Source organism: Lycium ferocissimum, chromosome 7 (assembly GCF_029784015.1).
Source record: "Lycium ferocissimum isolate CSIRO_LF1 chromosome 7, AGI_CSIRO_Lferr_CH_V1, whole genome shotgun sequence".
NCBI classification, from domain to species: Eukaryota; Viridiplantae; Streptophyta; class Magnoliopsida; order Solanales; family Solanaceae; genus Lycium; species Lycium ferocissimum.
In genome coordinates this window covers 26,952,553-26,972,731 of record NC_081348.1, presented here as the reverse complement: position 1 = coordinate 26,972,731, position 20,179 = coordinate 26,952,553, and positions in this window count along the sequence as shown.

Genomic DNA, 20,179 nt, shown 5'->3' with positions numbered 1-20,179 from the left:
ATGATAGAAATTAAATTATTAAGTTAAAGTAAGAATATATGTAATTACTCTATGTTAACTGATACGTAAAAAGTACGATATAAAATAAACATAATACAATTTTATTAATGTGATATAAAAAACTGGCCACAACAAATTTCTTTCATATTCAAACTTCTTATTTCCTTGCATCATTTCAGAAAGAATTTGAGAACTAGCGCGCTAAGCTAGGTCATGACATGGAAATTTTTTGACGGGAATTTTATTCTAAATTAGTGGAAAGACCTATAAGATATATAGGAATGACTTTATTGTATAGGGATCATATATTGCTAACTTTTGGATGAACAATACCTTGTGCCAAACTTTATGTGGACTTTAATTAATGCAATATAGAGCAGGCCTTCATCTTCTCACATATGTGTCTCCGAGTGTGTGTATATATATTGTTGGTATGATCTAAGCTTAAACCATTCTGTTGCATTTAGTTTGAATCCTGTGAGATATTTGTATTGCAATAAGTAATTAAGATTCTAATGAAAAAAATGTTTTAGGTGTTACATAGCGTAAATATCGTATATTAATTTATGTCAGCTATACTCCTTGTCTCCTATAATATCAAGTTACATAGTGAGGAAATATTATGAATCGTGGTTAGACTATTTTTCGCTGATTTCGTTAACTTAACACAATCTTAGCTTCTCTTTATCGAAGTGTGACACCAGCGAGGCTTAGGCCAACAGGGTAGGGCGCGGCCCCAATTCTCAACCCCAACCTACACAAGTGGTTTTTTAACCCACATTTGAAAAAGATCTGTTAGGCTCTTAGTAGCAATCGGCGACCTTTTCTTCTTTTACTTCACATAGCTTTTCGTCTCCTTGATAGCTGGAAGTTCTCCAAAAGTATGAAAAGCTGGAGGATTTTGTACCATCCATTCCGGAGTGGTTGGATTCTGTTCAACTGCCCAAGGACTTGGAGCACATCTAGATGAGCGGGTGGCTGAGCCTTATCGCGAGCTAATTTCGCCACTGAATGTTCCATTTTCGTTAGAGAAATTGTTAGTATCGTCAGTTGGTGCTTTGGAGTTTGCTAAGCGGTTCTTCGTCCGTGGAGTGACTAAGGACTTTTTTCCTGTCTCCTGTCACATGTTAAGTTCCTTAGTTAGTTCCATATCCCTTGTTCCTGTAATGAGGGCTATTATGTCTAATGATCTTCCATTGTCGTATCTGTATACGGTAAAAATCGGATATTTGCAAGACCGATGGGACCGGGGGCCGGAGATAAAAAGAGACAGGAATGGTCACTGAGTCTGCCCTTAGAACTGATGGAATTGCACCGGCTGCGACTGACTTAGGGAAAGTGAAGCAAACCTGTTTGGTCCGACATCTCCGGACCAAACTCGGCATCATAGCCAGTCCGATTTCTCCATGACCGAGTTGATCGTGACCGTTAGTCCGATTTCTCCATGACCGAGTTGATTGTGGCCGTTGGTCCGGTTTCAGCATGACCGAGTTGATCGTGGCCGTTAGTCCGGTTAGTCAGTTATAAAATCGCCACGCGTCAACATCGTTCTGTCACATTGTACCGACGACCGTACGGGTGTCAGACCGTACGGCCCAACCTTATCCTTTTAGGGTTTACTTTATTTTAAAGGGGCTTTATGTTGTATACAAGGCCCATAGGGAAAAACTATAAATAGGGGGCATTTCCCTACTTTTAAGGGTTGGCTTCTTAAGATCTAGAACATTGTAATAGCAAAAAAAAATATTAAAGCATCATTTCTCTCTCTCTCTTTTTAGTCCGAATCAGTGGATTTTTGTGTGGTTTTAGCTTATTCTTTTATCACCATTAGCCTAATCTTCTATAGCAACATATTCACTCAATGCATTGATATATGTATTCATATACACGTATTAAAAGCACGTAAATCCATAAGTATTTCTCACAAACACAAAATAGATTAAAGTTATCCACATATCCTATACCTCACTTACAAATTCAACTTATTACCCGATTCCGGGGTAAACAGTTTGGCGCCCACCGTGGGGCTAGGATAATAGTGGTCTTTGATCTTGGTTTCTATCTCCTACCCATTAAGACTGAAAAAATCTTTTGTTCGTCTCTGAGAAAACGGACCAAATGGCAAGCAGTGGACAATCTGGTCACGTTAACAATAATGAGATTGTGGCCGAAAATGAGAACAGTGGGCAACGGGGATTACCAAAGAGATCCCATTGACACAAACCCCGTTGATTCGAGGGAGGGCCTCAACCGGAAAAACACCGTGAACCAGGAGAATGCCGCCCCGCCCGCTACCGATCCCTTAAATATTCACAATTCAATTACTTTGACCCGGTCACAAGGCCGGAAAGTGCCTGATACCCCGGATGATATTAACTTACGTTTAATTTTTGAAATGTTACGGAACGAGAACGCTATTCGCGAACAAGGAGTCACAATAGCCCAGCTACAAAGCAAAAATGATAAAGCGGCCCCGGAGAAGGCGAAAGGTATGGCCGAACCCAGAAGGGACGAAACACGGATGGTCGAGAGCAATAGGTCCGGAGCTGGTTCATCCACCGAAGTTCTGAGAATGCTCGAAACATTAGCGAAGCGGGTAGACTCGACTGAGAAGAGGGTGGAAACATATAACTCTCGGGTGGACCAGATCCCGGGGGCTCCGCCTATTCTGAAAGGACCGGATTCGAAGAGGTACATTCAGAGGCCTTTTCCTCCGAGTGCGGCTCCGAAATTGATCCCGAAGAGGTTCAAGATGCGGATATCCGAAATATGACGACACAACGGACCCTCGGAACACGTGACTTCATACACCTGTGCCATAAAAGGCAATGATGTTGAAGAGGAAGAAATTGAATCCGTGTTGTTGAAAAAGTTTGGGGAACTCTGTCGAAGGGAGCATTGACTTGGTACGACCATCTACCCGAGCATTCAATCACTTCTTTCAAAATGTTCGCGGATGCGTTCATAAAAGCTCATGCCGGTGCCAAAAAGGTGCAGGCCCATAAGGCGGATATTTTTCGCATAGCCCAAAGGGATGATGAGTTATTGCGTGAATTTGTCAACCGATTCCAAAGGGAACGGATGGAGCTCCCTTCGGTTCCGGAGGAATGGGCTGCGCAAGCTTTTACCAAAGGACTCAATCCTCGGAGCTCGACGGCCTCGTTCAAACTAAAGGAAAACTTGCTGGAATACTAGGCTGTGACTTGGGCGGATGTCCATAATGTGTCGAATCAAAGATTCGTGTCGAGAGATCGAGAAAAATTACGATACTCAAACTTCCCCGGGAAAGATATCGTACTTATGAACAAAAGTCGAAAAATCTCGAGAGATCGAGAAAAATTACGATCCGAGTCATTTAGAAGACCGCTACCAACAGAGACCCGCCAAGGATAAAAACAACTTCGATATCGGTTCCATACTCATTCCGAGACCATTGAGAGATCCCGAAACCTCGAACGTAACATGCGAAAAAAATCGAGGTTGGTCCGGCCAATTCTCCCACTACAAGGGGGGAGTCAAACGAACCGAGCGACTAATCAAGTCGAGGTCCGTCATTTAAACAATAAAGGTTTCCATTGTACGGAAGCGTCGGCACCAATCACTTTCAAAGAATGAGACAAAGGCATCATTCAACCGCACAAGGATATTCTTATTTTTAAATCACAAGTTAAACGTACAACCGTAGCCGTCAATACCTCGAGATCTTGTCTCGGCCATAAGTGCTCGACGGTTCAATATGAAGTAGTGAAACCAGACGGGGAGATTTCTTCTTACGGACACTATTCAAAGAAACCATGTTCTATGTAATCGAAGGAGATACGAAGTATAATGCTTGGACCCGATACATAGACGGATGATTTCGGTGTACCCCATCATTCGGAAATGTTCGCGTCGAGGAAGCATCACCCCTTCCCAAAAAATCGGATTAAAAAGAAAGAGTCCAAGTCTACAAACATAATCGGTTCGACAACTGAGCGAGTCGGGAGAAGTCATCTTATTTGAATATCTGAGAACCAAAGTATACAAGAGAGAGTCGGAGCAAGTCATCTTATTTGAATATCTACCGGATAAAAAGGTATACCTGGGCACGGGGTTAACCTCAGAGCTCAGGGAATGCTAATTAAATTTCTTCAAACTAATGCCGATTGTTTCGCATGGTCCCATATAGATATAACAGGTGTGCCACCGGAAGTAACAACTCACAAGCTCAGCCTCGACGGGAGATTTCCCTCGGTGAAGCAGAAGTGGAAGCCTATGGCAGAACCAAAGCGCGCCTTCGTAAAGGATGAGGTAATAAAGCTTTTGAAAATAGGCTTTATTCGGGAGGTAAAATACCCGAATTGGTCACAACGTAATGGCGGTGCCGAAAAAGGTAATAAATTTCGAATGTGCGTTGATTATAAGGATCTAAACAAAGATGTCCGAAGGATTCATTTTCGATGCCTCACATCGATAGAATGATCGACGCGACGGCCGGACATGAGATGTTAAGTTTTCTCGATACTTACTTCGGTATAACCAAATCCGACGCACTCGGAGGATCAAGAGAAAACATTCTTTATTACCTCGGATGGGACTTATCGTTACAATGTCATGCCCTTAGATTAAAAAATGCCGCGCAACTTACCAACGCCTAGTTAATGGAATGTTCGAAGAACAGATCGGGAAAACAATAGGGGTTTATATTGATGACATGGTTGTCAAGTCCCTAGAAGCAGAGGACCATTTAAAACATTTGCAGGAAACTTTCGATGTACTCCGCAAATATAATATGAAGCTCAACCCAGAGAAATGCGCTTTCGGTGTCCTGGCGGCAAGTTCCCGGGTTTCATGGTGTCTAACCGGGGAATTGAAATCAACCCGACAAGATCAAAGCCATCGAGGACATCGAGGTGGTAAATAACGTCAAAGGAGTGCAGAGGCTCACCGAAGGATAGCGGCCGAGTCGGTTCATATCGAGATCCCTGGGACAAGAGTCACCGTTTCTTCTCCTTATTGAGAAAGAAGAATGACTTCACCTGGACACCGGAATGCCAAAAGGCCTTATAGGAATTGAAAAGATACTTGTCCAGCCCGCCTCTACTGCACACATCGAAAGCGGACGAGCAGCTTTTTCTCTACCTTGTCGTATCCGAGGTAGCAGTAAGTGGTGTTTTGGTCCGAGAAGAATCAGGTACGCAATTCCCTATATATTATGTGAGTAGAACTTTAGGGGATACGGAGACCCGTTATCCCCACCTAGAAAAGTTGGCATTGGCATCGGTAAGTGCTTCTAGAAAGCTCAAGTCTTACTTTCAATGCCATCCGATACGTGTAGTGACTACTTACCCTCTAAAGAACATCATACATAAACCTAATTATCGGGTAGACAACTAAATGGGCCGTAGAGATTAGCGGATATGATATCAAATACAAACCTCGGACGGCTATCAAGTCCCAAATCTTGGCCGATTTTGTGGCAGACTTCACCCCGGCTATGGTCCCCGAGGTTAAGAAAGAACTTCTATTAACCTCGGGAAAGGCTTCGGGTATTTGGTCGTTACACACGGACGGGGCCTCGAACCTCAGAGGTTTTGGGCTAAGAATCGTCCTCAGAACTCCTGCCGGGGATGCCATTCGACAATCCATTACAACTATTAAATTGACTAACAATGAAGCCGAGTATGAGGCCATGATCGTTGTTTGGAATTAGCCTCGGTACGAGGGCCGAAATAATTGAAGCAAAACGCGACTCTCTTTGGTCGTTAACCGGTGAATGGTGTCTTCGAGGTTAAGGACGAACGATGCAAAGGTATCTCGGAAAAAATCAACCGACATCGCATCGGCGAAAGAAACGGACCATGCAAATGTACCCAGGGAGCAAATGGCCGATCGCATTTTGGGATCTCCGGGGCCGAAGGGGAAGAAATCAACCCCGGACTATGGTGCACTTGATGAATTCAGCGATAGAAAACGGGCATGCTGAAATAAACACAATGGGTTTAACTTGGGATTGGCGCAACAAATACATCGACTACTTTCAAGATGGAAAGGTCCCGAGTGACCCGAAAGAATCACGGTCACTAAGAACAAAAGTAGCGCGGTTCTGCTTGGTAGACGGTCAATTGTATCGACGGTCTTTCTTCGGACCTCTGGCCAAGTGTTTGGGTCCCGGAGAAATCGAGTATGTGATGAGAGAAGTACACGAGGGGACCTGCGGCAATCAATCCGGTGCTGAAGCCTTAGTCCAAAAAATTATTAGAGCCGATTACTAATGGAACCGGATGGAGGAAGATTCGAAGAATTTTGTCCGAAAATGTGACGGGTGTTAAAGACATGCCCCGATGATTCATTAGCCTCGGGAGTCGTCGCACTCGGATATCACTTCTGCCCTTCATGAAACGGGGGAATGGACATCGTTGGTCCATTGCCATGGGCACCGTGTAAGGCCCGTTTTATTTTGTTTATGACCGACTATTTCTCCAAAACGGATCGAAGCGCAGTGCCTTCGAAAAGATTAGAGAAAAGGAAGTTATCGACTTCATATGGGACCACATTATTTGTCGTTTCGGCATCCTGGCCGAGATAACTTGTGATAACGGTCCTCAGTTCGTTGGCGGCAAAGTCAATGATTTCCTCAAAGGGTTGAAGATTAAGAAAATCGTATCAACTCCGTATCACCCGTGTACGAACGAACAGGCAAAATCCACGAATAAAACAATAATTCAAAAGCTGAGGAAAAGACTTGAAACATCAAAGCATCACCGAGGAAGTTCTACCGGAGGTATCGTGGGCTTACGAACCACATCGAAATCAAGCACGGGAGAAACACCTTCTCATCGGTCTACGGGCCGAAGCCCTCATTCCGTAGAAGTCACAGCGTAACCGAGTCTCCGATTCAGCACACCATCGGCGGGTCAAACGGAGGCCACGGCCGTAAAACTCGACCCTCGTCGGACGAACTCGCAAAAACGCGTTGGTCCGCATTGTCGCCTTCGTAAGCGCAGAATGGAAAGGTACCACAACCGGAGGACCAATTTTTGACATTTCTAAGTTGGGGACTTGGTGCTTCGGAAAGTTACTTTGAATACCAAGAATCCCAACGATGAAAACTCGGGTCCGAACCGGGAAGCGGCCGTACAAGATAACCGAGGTACCCGGCAAAGGATCGTACGGCTCGGAATCCATGGACGGGCAACCGTTGCGCAATAACCGGAATGTGGCTCATTTGAAGAGATACTACTGCTAAGGAATGGACACTTGTGTTTATTTATTAACCTTTTCTTTTTTTTCAGGAAGTCGAGTACCGGATAAAGTTAGGTGTTAGGTCTGAAAACACATGTTGCACTCTTTTTCTTAGTGCTATTTTGTCCCAAAATGGGTTTTCCGACAAGGTTTTTAATAAGGCAACAAGTACAACGTGTTACTAGATTAAGACGAGGACAAATGCCCGAAAACTAAGGGCCATACCCCTACGAACGGGGACTTGATAACGCTACCCGATCTTGCATAATTTCTAATAAGCACTTTTCAAAAAATTGACATACCCACATCGAGGTTTACCTTGGTTGGTCGAAAACGGAGGAGCTCAACAAAACAGAACGTCGTTGGGTCCTCGAAAACCGGACCTTCTTTATTAGGTTTCGATGTAAGGACCAAACGATCAGAATGAATCGTGTCCACTTAGTATTTGCTACGTGGCAAAACCAAAATCGACCTTTCCGTATTAGGTTTTGATGTAAGGACCAAACGATCAGAACGAATCGTGTCCACTTAGTATTTTCTACGGCAAAAACAGAAGGCAACGGACATAGTCCTCATATCATGTATGTACAAATATTTCCAATACAAAGATTATTGAAAATTTGGATTATTGCATTTCGGATATGTCTTCTTGTTAAAGAACCCTACCCCGGTGATTACCGCCGAATTTTCGGCATCGCTTTATTCATATACCCTACTCCAAGCACTACGCCGAAATTCGACAAAGGCAACAAGGTCATGTTGAACCGAGCCAAAATCTTTAACACCCTCGAAACGGGGACTGCTACATCGAAATTGTGTGATTGTGTGTCCGAACCTAAGCTATGATAAGTGAATAGTTAAAAAAATATCGCCCTAAAAATGCCTAACGTGATTCGGGAGACGTCCGAATTCACAAAGCATAAATAAGTCCCACGGCAAACCACTCGATCAAATTCCCGACAAAAACGTACCGGACGAAGAAAAAGCCAATATACAAAAGCATAGTCCGAAAAAATGACTCCGAAGTCTCTACTTGTCCTTATAACAAGACAATTTAAAAAAGTCATAACAAGCATTCAAGCAAAAGAATAAAGAAGTCAACAAGAAAAATGCACATTTCATATACGTAGGTTTTTACACCGAAATTCCTACAAAGTTGAAAAACAAAAAAAAAACAAAAATCAAGCCAAAAAGGCAAAAGACAAAATAAAGGCTAAATACAAAGCCCCGGTCTATCCGGCGTGGCCGGATCCGTAATGTCTTGGACATCGTCCGCCGGAGTCTTCGAGTCGCATCGAGGCTCTCTTGGCTTCTTCCTCGTCCTTTAGCCTTCGAGTATCGGGGGCCGGAGATCCGCAAAGCCACGCCGCTTGCTTCGGCGGTGGCCCTCCGAGACTTCCACCGTTCATACTCCACCGCAATCGTGGAACGAGCCTCGCAGCCCTCCACACCCTTAGGGCTTCGCCAAATCGGCCGCAACCTCGCCGCTTGGCCACTAATTCATCTCTCTTCATCGAGGATTCTTTTTCGGAATCGAGTGGCCGACCGAGCTCGCTTTCGGGTAGCGTCATTAGCCCCCGCCGTCTCCTCGAGTTCTATTTTTCACCGTCGCATATCCGAACCCCGTCCCTCCTTTTTCGCTCGAACACCCTCATTCTCTCCTTATACTTAGCACTCTCGCATTCAAGCCAGCCGATGCCTCGGCCATATTCACCGCATCGCACTTGACCGAGTCAAGCTCCCCCGGCCGAGAGATAAAGGTTTCGAGCTCACCAAGTCTCAAAGAAAACGAGCATCTTGGCTAAGGCGACCCTTCTCCGCTTCTGCCTCGGCTTCTTCTCGACCATCCCGGCCACCTCATCCTTTAACCAAAGGTTTTCGGCCTTCGCCGCGTCGAGCTCGGCGGTCAAGGTAAGTATAACCGCTGGCAATTCATCCTCCTTCACTTGCAAAAGGTGTTGGAACTTCTCCGTTTCCCGATCCTGGGCATCCAGCTGGCCTCTAAGGTCGTCAACCTTTTCGTCGAGCACCTCGATGAAGGCGTCTTATCGACGAGCACCACACTCGTAAAAGAAACGAGAATTTAAACGAGAAACCAAGATTCACATTGAATTATGCAAGGATAGGTCGATAAGCTTACTCGATCGCTCCGTGTGCATGCCTTCGCACGAGACTCGCCATCTTTTCTTCTTTTATCCGAGTCCGAGGCATTTGTGGGCCCCGTATAGCTTGCTCCCACCGACGACAAAAGTCACGCCTCCCGTGACTCGTAATCGCGCCAATCTTCTTGTCCTCCTAGGTTCCACACTCGAGCCGGGGAAGATGCTCACCGTGCTCTCCTTGCACCCGCCGCGGACCGGTTACCGCCCCTCGTGGCTCGAGACAGGGAGACGTCCGAAAACCCAGCCTTTTCCGGTCAAGAGGGGTTTCCAAGAACATATCATCGAGGTTGTCCGACCCCGAGCAGGAGCAGAGAGGCGGCGAAGACCAACAACCCTCGGTGGGAGCAGGTGCCCTTGATGTCATAACTGGAGTCCGTAGCGGCAGCCGACCATGCGAGCATCCACCGAGCCCCGATGTCAAGTACGGCCGCTCTTCTTGTTCGCCCCCAGCCGAGTCAAGCCCGTATCTCCTAGTCCTTTCATAGAATCTCCTTGGGTTAAGCATCACCCGAAATGTCAACATATTCAATCGACCTGTAGAGCCAGATAAAGGATTTCTCCCCCCACTCGTGCGCAGAAGAAGAGCTTTAAGGTCTTTTTTCCCGGCTGAAGAAAATGGCGGAAAGGTGACTTTTTCCTCTGGAATAGACTCGATGGAGGGGGCCACACTGACCCTTCGGATAATTAAGTCGGGCTTCGCTTCATCTATTAGAGTCCGAACAACGCTCCTTGCCCTTTTCCTCGGTTTCTGCCCTTTGTCCGAGGGCTTTCTCCGCCTTTATTACAAAAGAAGAATAATACGGGACGACCCCGCCGAATCAAATCGGAGCAAGCAAGCTTGCTCGGCCGTCGTCTCCTGGGCCCGGGCTCCACCGAGCCTGGGTAAACCTAAATACCGAAGAGGTTATAGAAAGGAAAGGAAAAAGGATAAGGATACATTATATCCCAATTCAAATATAGTATTACCGTGATTTTGGGCAACCCATCGTCCACGCGACAGATTCCCCCATGTTAGCTCTACGGGTGTGTTGACCGAGGAGTGCTCCAACCCACTCATTCATGTTCGGATACCGGGTATCCATGCCATGGATGATAAAAAGAGAAAAGTGGGGAATAACGTGAATACAAGTGACAAAACATTCGAATAATTATCAAGGAGAATCGAGAAACTTACTAAGTTATCGTCCACTTCCTCCCAGTGGCATATAATCACCGAATAATGTCCGGCCATTCTCACCCGACAAAGCGCTCTAACCAACCCCCGGCCGTCTTCATCCATCTTCGAAAAGACGGTTCCGGCCGTCACTTGGCAAGCTTTATCACACCCCTAATCGCCTTTGGGAATATAAACGATTAAACGAGTCATCGTGAATTTTTTTTTGCATCTTTGGCCAATGAGGTGCAGGCACAACCCTCTCATATTACCGACCAATCCGGGGTGGGTGGTTACGTTATACGTCCGCACATCTCCAAAAATAACCGGATCGACGGGGGTCGAGCCGAGCAACAGGGATAGTGTAAACGTACTAAGCCTTCCATATGGTCGGCGATAGATTCGTCGTGCCCGGGTCGAACACTTGCACCGACGGCCATCCCATCCGGATCGCCCGGACCGATCAAGTTTATCCCTGTGGTACGGACGGGGATATCGCCTTACATCGTACCCTCTCGTCCGCAACCAAAGAAGGCTTCCGACTTCAAATTCTTTGTCGTAGTTGGGTTTGGATAGTACTATGTCTAAAGCATCGGGCTCAACGACGTTTTTCCCTTGGGTTGAGAAGCCGGCTCGGCTCCTTGAGAAGAAACCGAGGGAACATCCTGGGAGGTGGTTTCGGTGTTGGCAGACATTTGAATTAGGTAACAAAAAAAGGAGGTCCGGTGGATTCGATAAGGAAGAAGGAACAAGTTAAAAACAAGAAAGGGTGAAGCAGCAGTTGAAAGAAAAATTCGAAATGGCAAAGTGAGAAGAAACAAAGAAAGACTTTCAATCGAAAAACAAAGAAAATGAAAAAGGTAAAAGTTGGTTTTCTTACACACAATGTAAACAACGAATTGAGGGGAGAAAACGGTTGAAATCAATAAAGAAATACGAGATGAAGATGATTAGAAGTGGAGAAGAAGAGGGGCGAAGGAAGTAAACGAGAAACGAGAGGTCGAGCGTCTTATATAGCACGGGAACCGAACCGAGACAGTGTGTCCCACCCAACCGGGGATGCCACGTGTCCCACAATTAATGAGACGCATTTGAAACGACGCGCGTTACGACGTTACCAAAGTTGGTCGTTTCGGCGAGACACGCGGCCGATGGCAAAAGGACGTGACGAATCGTCCCGCCAAAATGAAAATATAAGAACGGGCATAAACCACCGGTTTCGTGAACTCATCCACTTCCCGTTACTCCGGTAAATTACGGTCCGAAAAGTGTAGGGACTATCCGTATACGATAAAAATCGATATTTGCAAGACCGATGGGACCCCTGGGGCCGGGAGATAAAAAGAGACAGTATGGTCACCGGAAATCGCCCCTTAGAAGGATAATTGCACCGCCGGCCGGCCTACGAAAGTGAAAAACCCTCGTTTCTGTCCGACATCTCCGACCAAATTCGGCATCATAGCCCCCCCCGATTTCTCCACGACCGAGTTGATCGTGGCGTTAGTCCGATTTCTCCATGACCGAGTCGATCGTGGCTGTTGGTCCGGTTTCGCACGACCGAGTTATCGTGGCGTTAGTCCGGTTAGTCGGTTATAAAATCGCCACGCGTCAACATCGTTCACACATTGTACCGACGACCGTACGGGGTGCGACCGTACGGCCCAACCTTATCCTTTTAGGTTTACTTTATTTTAAAGGCGCTTTTATGTCGTATACAAGGCCCACGGTGGCAAAAACTATAAATAGGGGGCATTTCCCTACTTTTAACTTGTCGGTTTCCCAAGATCTAGAACATTGTAATAGCAAAAAAAAAAATATATTAAAGCATCATTTCTCTCTCTCTTTAGTCCGAATCAGTGGATTTTTGTGTGTTTTAGCTTATTCTTTATCATCATTAGCTAATCTTCTATAGCAACATATTCACTCAACGTATTGATATATATATTCATATACACGTATTAAAAGAAGAAATCCATAAGTATTTCTCACAAACACAAAATAGATTAAAGTTATCCACATATCTTATACCTCACTTACAAATTCAACTTATTACCCGATTCCGATAAAGATCGTTTACGGGAAGGCGAGTACCGGTGTATACTCGATGCCGCCGCCTCTGAGATACCGGAATCGGCATTTACTCATCTTTCGCTCACCACCGAATGGTGTGTGTCCTCTCCCTTTTGAATACCGGTTAAGCGCAACCACCGGTAAACACTTAACCTCTTATTAACAAGTGCATAAAGTATGGTGAGGACCGATTAGATTTCGACCCCTCGATTCCCGAGAAACTCGGTGATCTCGAAGTGTATATGTTTTCGAAGCTTACCTAGATAGAGTTACATAATGACAATATTATTCTACAAAAATTAAGAAGTTAACAGTTATCTCCAGAAAATTATAAAACTTATGCGCTTCAGCAAAAGTTGAAAGTTTTTAAGTGAACTGTTTGGTTCATCATGTTTCAAAAGAATTGAGCTTTTTGCATCATCATAGGAGTATCATTTTTTATTTGCAAAACACCCCCTTACCTTTATAATTTCCCCCTAATGTATTCTCTTTTCTTTTTGAGGAATCATCACTACTAAAAAAACTGGATTTTCCGACCTCAAAAAAGGTCAATTACCGACCTCATGAGGTCGGTTTTGGGCAAAAAACCGACCTCGGTTGAAGGTCGGAAAAGAGCGGGTCGGAATTACCGACCTCATGAGGTCGCAAAACCGGCCTCATGAGGAGTCGGTAATATTTTTCCGCCCGCTATTATTTATATAAAGTACCGACCTCAAATTATATTAATAATATAATGATATTAGTTTAAGCCTCGAGGTCGGTAAGTTATATATATATATATATATATATATATATATATATATATATATATATATATATATATAATATATATATATTGTAAGAGATTTCTCGTCGTCCTATTTTGCCAAAACCCGACCTCACGAGGTCGGTAATTTAAAATTTGGAAAAATTTTGCGGAGGAAAACCGACCTCACGAGGTCGGTAATTGACATATGTTTACGCAAAACCGACCTCATACGAGGTCGGTAATTTAGAATTTGTGGAGAAAATTTTTAAACCGACCTCATTGACATATGTTTGGAAAACCGACCCTACGAGGTCGGTGCATTTGCACCGAAAATTTTTAGAAAAAACCGACCTCACGAGGTCGGTAATTTGCAATTCACGGAGAATTTTTAAAACCGACCTTTACGAGGTTGGTAATTTTAATTTCGGGAAAAATTTTTAAACCGACTTTTGAGGTCGGTATTCTCGGAAAAAAAATTGTAGCACATAGTCGTTATTCCAGGCTCGCTTCGTCAAAATGAAAATAATTTTACTAACTAAAACCAAATAAATAGTCGCCAACAATACACCAAACTGCTTATAAATACGTAAAACAATAAGCTACTATTACAACACATATATTACAACCACCAAAACATCACATTCAATTCGAAACTACTTCAAAGTTGAATAAAACATCAATTAAACATTCACAAAGAGACATTAATTAAGCTACTTCAACCTTCGCAAACATCAAAACAACATTAAACTACTTCAACATTTGTAAACATCCACAAAACATTAAACTAGTCTACACTAAGTTAGTCTACAACATATTAGACTACTTACCCCTCGCAAATCCACAAATCCACCACCACATTAACATTCAAACATGCCTTTGTGTGTTTGACACGTGAGTCCCATCATCATCCGCACCACTAGCTAAATCAACTTGAGGAACCTTTTTTTTTTTTGTGTTCATCACTCGAGAAAAGAGTAATCACCGTTCATAAACAATGGGTGTCAACTCCGTGATCAATTTGAAGAAGATTTAGAGGACAACAAAGAACTAGTAATGTTGAAAAATTCAAAAAAGGTTGTAAGTTGGTTTATAATAATGCTTTCAAGTGGCGCTTCAAGGTAATAGTAAGCAGAGAAATAATCAAAATGTGGGCAACAATGGCTTGGTGCATGGTATCGTGGCTACTATGCCAATGATGATCAATGACAACAAATGAACAACAATCAAAGCAGGAGACAAATAACAGTGTGCGATTCTGGAGAGGCAACTGTAGAGTGTTGTCAACGCAAGGAATTCAATGACTCCTCTAATCGTGCACTTATGTTGTCAACAACAAATCGATCACTTTCATTAGTCGTGTCTAATCAAGAGGCCATAGTCAAATAAAACTCCAAACACATCACTCTCCTATCAAGAAAAGAAAAAGCATATATTAAGTTGTTAACCTAGTTTTAATTTAACTTGCTTTCACAAATGAAACAATGAGCGGTACCGATCCAACACATATTCAATAACGCAAATCAAGGGGGTCCCGAAACATAACTAGAAAAACACTTAAGTCATGAATTCCTTTTAGGGATAGGTATTATCACATCATGGTGCAAGAGCATTGCCTATTGGAACTCTATTGAATCAAGCTATGGAACCTATCAATGATGCTTTAATTGGCCGCACAAGAGGCGGAAAACAACCGAGGTTGCGCACTTAAGCACCAATCGGATACATAGAAGACTATATTCCTTTATACTAACTACGAAAGCTAATATAAATAAACAAATGAAATAGAGTAATTGAGCATATAAATATAGGAAATGAGAATATTAACCTACGGTAGCCTCGCGAGAGTCTTGAATCCCAAACCAATACTCTTAAAGTATCGATTCCTCCCTTTCCCGGCCTCTTCCCCTTCCCCTCGTCTTCTTAGAACTACCCAACAAAATACAACAAATACGCAAATCTTAAAACTTTGCAAATTATGAGTACCCAATCCAAAAGGAGGAGAAAGGCTCCTGCTCCTTAAGCTATTTAAAAATCATCCGAGATTTACACTCGGAATCCGAATATAAGAATATCAATAAGGTCATGTATTGAGAATATAAAACCGTTTTATCTTTCTTCATCTAAAGGTGCTGTCCTTTCCATTTGATGAATGGGGGCAATATGTTCAAAATAAAAAAATTACAACGGGGCTCATAGCTACACATCTTCCTATTCCAAGATGATAATACATCTTGTGTCACTATGTCCGGACGGATGATTTATCGAGTAGACATATTCCCGAAAGAGGTAAAGTGGGATAGATCCACAAAAAGGAAGAGTGAACAAGGACAAACCTTGTTTCTCCTTCCTTTTGAAGGTGTGGGATCAATATCATCTTCTCCCGCAATAGATAGAAACAAAATTCAAATGAACACATTTAATCACCACGCAAATTATAAAAACAAAATCATATTCGAGAAGGGTTCTTATAACATCATATCAAATAGCTAGAAGGTGACCTCTCCACCAAATAGGCAAGGCGGAACTTCGAACAGCTAAATAGTGGGACTACACCATGCCCGTGTCACTTCCCCAAAATATAAACATGCTTGTTCGGTGTCAAACAAAATACTTGTCTTATGGCACTAATCTTTCTACTCGGGGATACTTCTCAACGTATCATCAATTTTATAGTCTAAACATCGGTATTTACAACTCACTCAAGGGGACTTTCGGTCGATAAGATTTTCCACGTCCTTTGGTTTCGTGTGTTGGACCATTTGCAAATCCACGTCTCGCCACATCCGTATATTCGGTTCTTGCAAAGATTCTTATTTGAAAACCAAAAAGAATTGCAACCAAAAAAAAAAAATATTATAGTGCCCTCGGATGGTTATACTACTTTGAAGGGTATCTTTCCGGTTAATAGGCAGAGACCACACAAGGACTCGACACACTCCGGCTACGATTTGGACATTTGTACCAAAGAAAAAAAAAGATAAAATGAAGTCACACACACATACGAGGTAAAGAATAAGAGACTACGAGATATTAAACCACTTTTACACTAACACCCACGTGTTCTTCACGAGTAGAGGTTTGAGGTTTAACGGAAATGAAACAATGTCTATTGCATATCTCTATGTTCCGATTTTGAAAGTTGTACCGCACCTAAAATTGGTAAACAAAGAGGCACCTCACTCCATAACGAGAATTTCGAGGGAGTATCTGGCACTAAAAGTCAATAATTTCGAAATTACCAAGATCTAAACATATCGTATTACGTATCCATATAATACCCGTCCTTTAAGTTAGGTTTGCACTATGAAAGCAACTCGAGAGCACACTCCTAGAACATCCGAACAAAAGATCATACATAGAAAAGAGCTTCACCTTGCGCGAAACACCGAGCGTCGTTGACGAACTTTATTGATGACCTCCTCATGAATAGCTCTTTCATCTTCATCACATCGACCCACCGATTCGAAGATCGATTATTCAAAATATTTATTAAGAATCACCTGCGAAACATACTTGGAATGGGGAGAGCAATGTGCAAGTTGACTCAGAATTCCAGCACACTTAAGTTCCGAAGACATTATGGTAAATATAAACCTAAACGGAACACATTACTTTTGGGACTAAATATACTCCAAATTAAGCTTTAAAATCTATTCGACATAATGCACCGCCAAGTAATAAGAGCACACAATCTTTAGTAGCTCAGCAGTTAAGAAGTTCCGCCTTCCCCCTGGTTCCTTGGTTACTTTCCTTCTTCTTTTTACAAGGCCGACTCATATTCAAGTCAGTGTAAGTGAAATATGTATAAGTGCACCAACTTTACAAGAGAAGTTTCTGTTTGTTGAAGGTTTCCAGACAACTTAATCTGCTGACATCTCCAGGTTTGATTCTTTTAATTTTTAATAATGTGTAGGCAATTCATTCTGAAAGTCTTGTAGTTGCCAACTTGCCATCTAGCATTTTTCATGAAGTAATTTAGTTTAACTCTACCTGGTTTAGGTCCTATTTCAACAAACCTTAACAGCAAAGATAAGATACATATTATGTAAAAAACCTAAAGCCAATGCAACGGCTTCCAGGAAAACCAGTGATGTTTCATTTTACCATATGACTTTCCCCAGAAAAAAAATAGCTATCACCTTCTCCACAAAATTAAGGTTGGTTATAAAAGAGTCTACAACCCCAAGAGAACCCATTTTATCTGCAACACATCAATATTTTGAGGTAATTGGTTTAACAATCTAGACAATAATTTTGCACACATAACAAACAAAGAGGGTGATAAGGAATCACAGTCTCCGCCTTCTTGATGAGTTAAAATAAGCCAATCCTAGATCCAATTTATGCTGATTGAATAACAACTATTTGATGTCAATATCCATATCACATGTTTCCACCTTTCGGCAAATCCAAAAGCTCTAAGAGTGTGACTCAACAACAACCGGCACCCTTATCGAAGCTTTAGACATATACTAATTTGAACACCGCGTAAAATGAGTATTTTATGTTATTTAATCGAAAGGTACAATCTTAGGTATACGGTTTCTCTATTTCAAGGATTACACAAAGTCCTACTTCACAAACAAGATTACTTTGAAAAAAAGAATCATTGGTAAAGAGATATGGTAAGATGCAACAACAACAACTCTCTCCATAGTTAAACAAATATTTGATACTTGATCATTGTCTGCTCACATATTTATAAAGAATGCATGGGGCAAAACGTCATTTGATATATTAACTTATCGAGAGAAATTTGCCTCGGGGTTGACAACGGCTCCAAGTCATTCCCATTCACCTTGGAAGCAATAAAACGAAATAGATCATCCAAAATTGCCTATCGGATAATTCATGGCAAACCTTCTCGCCTCAAGACTCAAGTCCGGCACAAAGCGCACAATGGATGCCACATGTTCTTTCTGACTATCAGACATGGAAAAATCTGCAAAAAAATTTGATAACCATCAACCAGAGGCCACAAGAAACATGAACAACATCCTTTAATATTTCCAAGCATTCAGAAGGTAACCCAGAAGTCTAAGATCCGAAAAAAAAAGAATCATAAATTTGAACAAAAGTGATTTTTTTTTTTTAAGTACAACATCATGGTGAATTAACCTAAAACTATAAGCCGGAATTTGGGCGGTGCATGATTATTTATTCCAAGTCAAGTAAAGCCGTAACTGCTGACGATTACTACTAATGTTTCTTTCTTATTAAAGAAAAATAAGAAGCATAGGCCCAACGCTTATATTAGTCACCGAGTTCTAGAAAAAGAAAGATTGGGTTTTTCTAAAGCACAAAAGAAATTAAAGAAATCAATACCAAATTCACAACATAAACGATTTTGGGAAATTCGGATCCGTATGGCAGTTGTGGCCTCAAATCGCAATATTATGTAATACCTTTCATGAACTCCTTTCATAGCATATTCATGGTAGAAGATCACCACAAAATGCGAGAAGATGACACTACCACTATCGAATCCAAAGACGAAGAGTATAATGTGGTTCATTTATCGTGTCAGTTTCTTAGAGATGAATTTTGCTCAGGTAAAATTGTAATTCAATGTTGTACAAAAAAAAAATCACCCTGGCTGAAGAGAATTGCATAACAACTCCTGTTATACTCACTATCTTCATCATCATTCTCATTTTACCCGGACCAAAGTTCTTGACGAATTATTTCATGATATATCCGTGTTTCTAAATTCTAAATCCTTAGAAAACCATCAAAACATGACATAGAACAACCAATGTCAATCCGGAATAGAAGAAGGAAGTCGGAAATTTACACATAACTTACATCCGTGCGTAGTCTTTCGATGTAATATGCACAAAAGACCACATAAAAGAACCATTGTCCTTATAATAGCTGAATATGGAACTCACCTTCAAAGTTTGCAAATGGTTTGTCAAGTGCACAACTTGCGATCCGGTGTTGTTTGCTACACTTGGTATGTCAAATATATCGCCCATCTTTGATCTCGAGAGCTAATATTCATGAAGTGTATAGCATTAGATACAATATAAATTTGTGAGAGCATATGATTGTTCATAGAAACAAAAATCGATTGCTCACTTCTTCGGAATAGTAGCAATCACAACATCTTTCATAGCTAGCAATGCGAGAGAAGTCCGCAATCAGTTGTTAAGGTCATGACATATTGTAAAAATTTGAAGCCACAATAAAAACATCAAAAAGAGGTAGCTAACCACTTTATGTGTCTTTCTAGTTCTTAATATTAGCAAAATTCTAGTCTTGCAGGTTTAATCCTCACCAAAGAATGCTCAAAATCAAACCCAAAAGTGGGAGCAATTGAAAGTAAACTTTCTCTCCAAACTATAAAGATCTGCCAACTCCATTGCACTTAATCATGCTAAATTAACTTTAACTAACCCGGTGGAAGTTTAAAGTGCATGTTACACTTTCATCTGTGGGAGTAAATGCAAGTATTGGACCTCTCTAGCTCCAATTGTGTTAACATTGTAAGTATTACCTGGGAGAATGAGAAACACCAGCTCTTCAAAGATCTTACTAAGGTAAAAGAATATACGGGATTCGGTTCGATGCGTACTATCCCACATTTGTATCTAAACGGAAGCTACTTTCACGGTAAGGGGTCATTTGGTAGGATGGGATGGGATTATTAGTCCCATGGGATTGGAATTATCCCATATTTGGTTGGTGGGATAATTCCTTTGGGTATCCCACCCAATCCCATCTATAAGGGATAAACGATGGTTCCCCTTTCAGCCTTTCAAGTTTCTGTTTCACCTATCTTGTTATTGTTATCTGCTCTAAGGAAACCACTACAAAAAT